We start from the raw sequence: 8,181 nt of genomic DNA on the forward strand, positions 1-8,181 counted from the left end.
GACATCATGTCAATTGTCTAGTCCAACCTATTAATTTATAGATACATTAGAGAACTAACAGGAGTGACCAGTGTGGCCCAAGGTCATATAGGTGGTAAATAGCCAAGATGGAATTTGTACCCTGGTTTTCTGACTCTAAATCCAATACCTGTTCCTCTGTGCCCCACTGCCTCAGGCCCAATTTGCTGAGCCAAGGTGGAGACCTAGACAGGCAGCCCTTTCTCCACAGAAGCCCAAAGCAGCTGGCACAGCCTCAGGCAAGGCCCAGGTACCATGGAGACAGCTCATCAGAGAGGAAGAGCTAGAAGAAAAATGCCAGGCTCTGTATCCCTTCAGGCAGAGCTGATGCCACCTGCTTCCTATCCCCTGCCCCCCATTCTCAGACATGGCCCTCCCATGCACAAAAACATCCACTGTGCCACCTTCAACGTCATTCCTCCTTACTCCCTCTAAGAAGCAATTGGAACCAAGTTTGAAGACTTTACCGGTTAGGCCAGGGGAAAGTATGTTATTATCTCAATTCTGCTATCTGGGGATTCTGTAAGATGTCAATGCAAAGTCCAAAATCTTCTAGATCCTTTAGATCTTTTTTTTAATTGAAAATTTTCATTTAATTAAATAATTTAGAATATTTTACCATGGTTACATGATTTACATTCTTTCCCTCCTCATCCCAACCCCTTTAGCCAATGAAAAATTCCACTGGGTTTTACATGTGTCATTGTAGATCCTTTAGATTTCATGAGGTTACCCCCATCAACTCCAAGTGATCCCTTCTCAGAGGATTGACTAGAACACGTTCTCTCAATTCACTGCTCAATTGAATCCTGGCCTTTAATTCCCACATTGGTTTCATACAGGCTCTAAAAGGGCATGACCAAACCCCTCAGCCAGGCACTGTGCTAAATAAAGCCAAGACCCAGAAAGAGCAAATGAATGACCCAAAGTGATTCAGGCAAGAAATAACAGAGCCAGGATTCTGGCCCAAGTCTTTTAACACCAAATCCTCCACTCTTGATACATCACACTGCCTCTGCTTTCATTGGTACAACGTTCCCCATTGCTCCTAGTTCTGCCCTCTAAGACCAAGCAGAAGAAACATCATCCCACTCCATTCAAAGTCCTGTGAATATATAAAAGCATGTTGTTGTTATTATTTGTACCTTTGTTTTCAAAGAAGAAGACCAATAACAACACAAGGTAGTGTCTGGACTTATTCATGCATTGGATTTTTTTGTTTTGATTTGATTCTTTTAATTGAAAGATTTTACTTAATTAATTTAGAATATTTTTCCATGGTTACATGATTCATGTTCTTTCCCTCCCCTCCTTTCCTGCCCTCCCCCCATATCCGACATGCAATTCCACTGGGTTTTTCTTCGGTCATTGATCAAGACCTATTTCCATATTATTGATTTTTGCACTGGGGTGATTGCTTAGAGTCTACATCCCCAGTCATATCCTCATCGAATCATGTGATCAAGCAGTTGTTTTTCTTCTGTGTTTTTATCCCCACAGTTTTTCCTCTGGATGCGGATAGGGTCCTTTCTCATAAGTCCCTCAGAATGATCCTGGATCATACACTGCTGCTAGTAGAAAAGTCCATTACATTCGATTGTACCACAGTGTAATGTCTCTGTGTACAATGTTCTCCTGGTTCTGCTCCTTTCACTCTGCATCACTTCCTGGAGGTTGTTCCAATCTCCATTGAATTCCTCCACTTTATTATTCCTTTGTGCACAATAGTATTCCATCACCAACATATACCACAGTTTGTTCAGTCATTCCCCAACTGAAGGGCATCCCCTCATTTTCCAATTTTTGGCCACGACAAAGAGTGCAGCTATGAATATTCTTGTACATGTCTTTTTCCTTATTGTCTCTTTGGGATACAAACCCAGCAGTGCTATGGCTGGATCAAAGGGCAGACAGTCTTTTATCGCCCTTTGGGCATAGTTCCAAATTGCCCTCCAGAATGGTTGGATCAGTTCACAACTCCACCAGCAATGAATTAATGTACCTACTTTGCCACATCCCCTCCAGCATTCACTGCTTTCCTCTGCTGTCATGTTGGCCAATCTGATAGGTGTGAGGTGATACTTCAGAGTTGTTTTGATGCATGCATTGGATTTAGGTAAGGTAGTGTTGCACAAAGTCTTCTGGCCTCACTCTCTTTTGGAGTCATCCAAGTCCAGTGTCAAGACAAAAGTCAAAACGACTGGTAATGCATGTAAAACCCAGTGGAACTATTTGTTGGCTGCAGGAGGGGGATGGGAGAAGGGGAGGGAAAGAACATGAATCATGTAACCATGAAAAAATATTCTAAATCAATTAATTAAATAAAAAATTTCGAATTAAAAAAAAAAACACTGGTGATGGCCCAGGATGTAGTGGATGACCTTAGCATCCTCGATGTCTGGCCAAGGTCTATTCACTCCACAATGTCTCCTTCAGCCTTCTTTATGAGCATCAGAATTAATTGTTCTCATCTTGAAAACATATATCTTGTCTCATCTTGTTCAGCACTTGAAACCATTTATCATGTGTCTCCTGAATCTTTTCTATGTTAAACATCCCCACCCCCTTCAACTGATCCATATATAGTAAGGTGTTGGATCGTACTCCAATTCCTTTGGATGCATTTTTCTGGACACCCTTGTCCCTCTATAAATATAACCTCCACAGGGGCAGCTGGGTTGCTCAGTGGATTGAGAGCCAGGCCTAGAGATGGGAGGTCCTAGGTTCAAATCTGGCCTCAGACACTTCCCAGCTGTGTGACCCTGGGCAAGTCACTTGACCCCCATTGCCTAGCCCTTTCCGCTCTTCTGCCTTGGAGCTAATACACAGTATTGGCTCCAAGACAGAAGGTAAGGGTTTAAAAAAATAAATTAAATAAATAAATAAATATAACCTCCAGGAAATGATAGACTCAAGATGCAGAATGAAATGTACATTTTCCCACCCCACCCCTGCCCATGACCCATATGGGAATTGCTTTTGTTTGACTATACATATTTATTTCAAGGAATTCCTCCCCACTTTGGGAAGTGGGGGTGGGTGGGAGAAAAAGTAAAATACATGTTAATTGAAAATTAAATTTAAAATGTTTAAATCTAACTTCCAGAGCTGAATACAACAATGCAGATAAAGTTCGACTAAAACAAAGGGATTCTAAGCGCAGGTTCTAGACTCTTGCTACATCTTCCTAAGGAGCAGGCCACAGCCCAATAAACCTTTATATTTCTTTAGGAGACTATAGGAACAACTCAGCAAACATTCAGTCCTAAGGAGTCAGTGGCTCCTTCATTTTCCAACAATACAGAGAACTAGTTACCAGCCAATTTGACCCACTCCTTGGGCTGGGCCATCCAGTGATTTTCATCCCAGATGCAAGGTACAAGAATAATGTTACCTAGGAAGGCTGGTAATGGTTTCCAAACCAGCTCCTGACACGCCCCAGGATTCAATCTCTGTCTCCATAGCCCACCACACTATTTGTCACTCCCAGCCTCCTGCAGATGGAGTGTACCTGCTTATCTGAGAGGCTCAAGCTGTGGGATTTATGTACTGCAAAGTCTATTTATAAAACCTACAAGAGTTGGAGCACAGATTCCTCACAATAAATTTTTCATCTCCACACTCTGGGATTTTCTCTGTGCCCATTTATCACATTCTGGGCACTTTCCAAGAAAGGGAATCCCATTCTGTGTCTCAGAGGAAGAAGCCTGGATCCTGCAGGACTTCCTAAAGTGGAAGGAATGCACCCCCAAACCTAAAAGTGGCCTAGATCTAGAAGGATGTGAGGATTCAATTCAATTCAGTAATTCAATTCAATAAACATTTATTAAGGACCTACTCTGTGCAGGTATTGAGCCTTGGAAAATGTGATTCCCTGACGCTCATCCCTTCCACACCCCTGCCCCAGGGAATGTCAGAACTCAAACTGATAATCTATCTCTGGGGGCAGCTATCAATGGATAGAGCACCAGGCCTGGATGTAGAAGGACCTGGGTTCAAATTTGATCTCAGATACTTCGAAGCTGTATGTGTGACTCAAGGCAAATCACTTAGCCTCGATTTGATTGATAGAATTGATACTAATACAGAAGGTTTAAAAAAAAAAAGTCTAGGGGGCAGCCGTGGATTGAGAGCCAGGCCTAGAAATGGGAGGTCCTGGGTTCAAATTTGACTTCAGATACTTCCTAGATGTGTGACCCTGAGCAAGTCACTTGACCCCCCCATTGCCTAGCCTTTACCACTCTTCTTCCTTAGAACCAATAAATAGTATTGATTCTAAGATGGAAGGTAAGGATTTTTAGATTGTTTTTCAAAGTCTATCTCTGTTACACTTAATCTTTCTAAGCCTCCATTTTCTAATCTGTAAAATAAGGGGGTTAGATTTGATGGCCTGATGGTCTAGATCTAAATATGATCTTAGGTTCCATTCACCTAGCACCTAGAATTAATCAATGGATAACAGATAAGAATAACTCTAATTTCTAGAGTGCTTTAAAGGTTCACAAAGTACTTTATCCACTACAACACAGAGACAGAAAAGACAAATATTATTATAATATAATATAGTATAGTATAATATAAGATATGATATGATATGATATATATATGATGTGATGTGATGTGATGTGATAAGATAATAATATCTATTTTATAAATGAAGAAACTGAGACTTAGAAACATCAAATGTCTTTCCCAGAATCACAAAATTCCTGGAAAGGATTTTTAAGTTCCCAAGAAAAAGTAGGGAAGAGATTTCTGGGCCAGGGTCTCCCTTGAATTCATATGCTGCCATTGTCCACTGTATGTAAGAATATCCCTTCCTCTAAAAAAAAAAAATGAGAGTACAGTTCAGATTTAGAAATTTTCTCTCCATCCCAAATCTCTTGCCCCAAATGTGGAGCAGTACTGGGCCCACGTACAAGGTGCTACTGCTATGGACAAAAAGGCCAAACCTGACATATTCTCTGCTCTCAAGGCTCTTGCCACCTGCAAGGGGGATGGCAGGTTTGGGGAAGGCCACAAATAGTGAGCCACTTCTAGGTGTATAGACCAAAGTTTCTAAATCTGTAGAATGAGGGTATTGAATGTAAATGACCTCAAAGGTCCTTTCCTGCTGGAATCCTCCTACCCAAACTGCCCTGTATTCAGTGTTTTGTGCTTTCCCTTTTCCCTAGCCATTCTAGAACCCATCCAGAAGGGATGGGAAGTCAGAAGTGCTGTCATCACCACTTTCCAGAATCATCAGGACTGTCATAGGGAAGAACCTACCACCAATGAGGGGTGTTCAGACTTCATATTCCTCTCCCTCCCTCTTTACTACCCATCCAGATGCTTGAATGCCCATAGAGCTTGGATAAGAAGCACCTATTCTGTTCCTTCTGATGAGATGGAAGACCACTAGGCTTTACCTGCCATCTGCCCAGCCATTATCTCTCAGCATCCACAAAGTCCCACCACCTGTGGACCCAGCCACCATCATCTGATCTACTGCCCTAGCAAACCTAAGGACCCCTGTGCCTCATCATCCACTTCTCTGCCAAATATTCTTTTCTGTACCTCCCCCAATTAATTTTACTTTTTCTATTTGTATTCCGAGCTTAGCACATCATAAATGTTTGTTGATTGATTGATCCTGTGAGAAGAGAAATCCATATGAAATGCTTTAGGAACATTTGAATAAGGATAAATAGTTTTCTGTTGAGTCTTCATGAAGGATGGGAAATACGAGCTGAATTTTAACAGAAAAGAATGCTTTCAATAGGTAGAGATAAAGTGAGAATATGCCTGGACCAATGCACGTACCATGGCAAAGGAAGGAAAGAGAAGTTTAGAAAGTGTCTTTACATCATTCAATTAACATGTGTTAAGGAGCATGATGCAATATATTAGGCCAGAAAGTGAGGATGAGGCCAGATTGTATCTGTGTTTATACTTCTACTCCATAGAGCATTTTCTGAAGCCTTAGCGTTTTTTAGTACAAGTCGAATTGTATTCATTGATTCAGAGGTCTTTCCTAAATTCCCCTCTAAGTGCCTGATTCCACTGCATCCCACACCAACCCCAGTCCACTGGACTTCAGTGCCTGGAAGAGTAAGCCTGATGACTTTAGGCAACTCTGTCCACTTATATCCAATTTATTTACAAGTCAAAATATCACTCATCATGGTGTCATTGGTCTTCTTCAAGAAATGAACAAGTCTTATAGATGGCTCAGCTATTGTGGAGACCAAAAGGAGAAGAATCAGTATTTTTGCCCTCAGGGAGTTTACATCAAAAGAGTTCCTATGCATGTTGAACTCTCACAGCCAAGAACCTGACCTACTGGTGAGAAGCAGAACCTAAAGTAGAAAGTGGGCTAGATTAAATGAGAGAGCTGGATTCTAGAATCTGTAGCACCTTGGGTAAGTCACATTCCTTTGGACCACAGATTATCCTTCTGTAAGATAAAGGAATCCATTTCAGGGACCTCTCAGACCTCTTCCAGCTCTAATATTCTATATTCTAATTTTCTTTCCATTTCTCACTTTCTGTGATTTTATCTACGAATAATGTTAGGCTCATTTAGCTCTAGGAAGGACTTTAGAGATCATCTAATCCAACTTTCTCATTATGCAGATGGGGAAACTGAGGACCATTGAGCAAAAGTGATTTTCCTAAATTCACCAAAGGGAGATTTGGGGATGGGGGGTCTAACTTGGAACTCTTACAGTTCCATGGCATGTACTTCTGCAGAAACATAAACTTTTATACAAACATTACATAAATTAGAATAAGTGCTTTGACTTGGTGTGTTTGACTCCCAAGGGCAAAACTGGAAGTAAAGGGCGTGCATTAGGTGGGGATGGGCCAAAAGAAGGCAAATCTTGACTTGATGTAAGGAAAATCTTTTTAACTATCCTTGCACTCTCCAAAAGTGGAAATATTGCTGCCTGGTCCATAGTGAGCAGCCTGCCACTACCAGAGGTCTTTGACCATTTGTCAAGTGCACTAAGAATTACATTTTTCTCAAGATAACTTCCCAGGTCCCTTCTAACTCTGAGATTTGGCAATAGCTGACTCTAAGATTATTACCTATGAACACTTGATTCTATAACCTTACTCCAAAATGACGCCATTGAACTCTACCAATAAATATGTCGTCACCTAGTCCCTGAATTACCCTTCCAGGCCTCTTTTCTTAGGGTTGAGGAGTGTGCAGGTGAAAAAATTGCCACACTTGAGCTACATTCCCAGAAATTTGTGGCAAATTTTCCACCTGCACAGGAGGCACAAGAAAGACCCGTAAGGCCTCAGTTTTAGGTAGCAGCCCTGGGAGAGGCAGGCCTAGCCAAAAGAAATGGCCCTTTTGTATCTAAAGCAAGATTCTGAATTGTCCGTGAATTTCCCCCTAAGTCAGAGTTATCCTGCTCCCTGCTTTAACACTACTTCTCTTCCCAACATACATACATACAAAATATGCATATATACATGAACATGTACACACATACATATGTATATGCACATACACACTCTCCCAAAGCAACCGAAGAACCTAGCCACTCTGTTCATTAAAATATATCCTCCACCAGGGAAAAGGTTAATTGCTGAATTTACATTTTGTCAGCAGCCAGTGGTTATACTAATAATTCTATTTTGTGGTGCTTGGAGATCTAGAGGGATTTGGGGTGGGGGGATGTCGATTCTTCACTGGGTTTCCAAGGCAGGGTTGGGCCCTCCTGGGGACCACGGCTCTGACACACAGTAATTGGCATCTTTCTCTAGCCTACTTGATGTCAGCACTCCCTGTAATTCTCCTGGACAGGGCAGTATCCCCTAGGATGCTGGCCCTTTTCATCTCTTCTTCCGGAAGGCCCCCCTTCGCCTTTGTGCTTCAGTAATGAGGAGGTGATCAATGAAAGCCCCCAAGCACCTTCCGTACCTTAAACCCCAACCCCCTGGGCAAGAGGGCCCGGCTCCAACAGGCAGGTGCCTGTGGCGACATCTAAGAAAGATGGCGCCCCTCAGGGGGGCCGAGAATGCTGGAAGCCTTCTCATAATCGTAGTGATCATAGCCACACCAGCTGGGTTGGAGCTTCCAAAGCCCTTTCAAACACATTCCCTCACCGGGGCCTCGAAGAGGGAGGCAGGACAGAAATGATGATTCACATCTCAGAGGAAGAAACT

The sequence above is a fragment of the Monodelphis domestica genome, chromosome 1 (assembly GCF_027887165.1).
Source record: "Monodelphis domestica isolate mMonDom1 chromosome 1, mMonDom1.pri, whole genome shotgun sequence".
Taxonomy (NCBI): Eukaryota; Metazoa; Chordata; class Mammalia; order Didelphimorphia; family Didelphidae; genus Monodelphis; species Monodelphis domestica.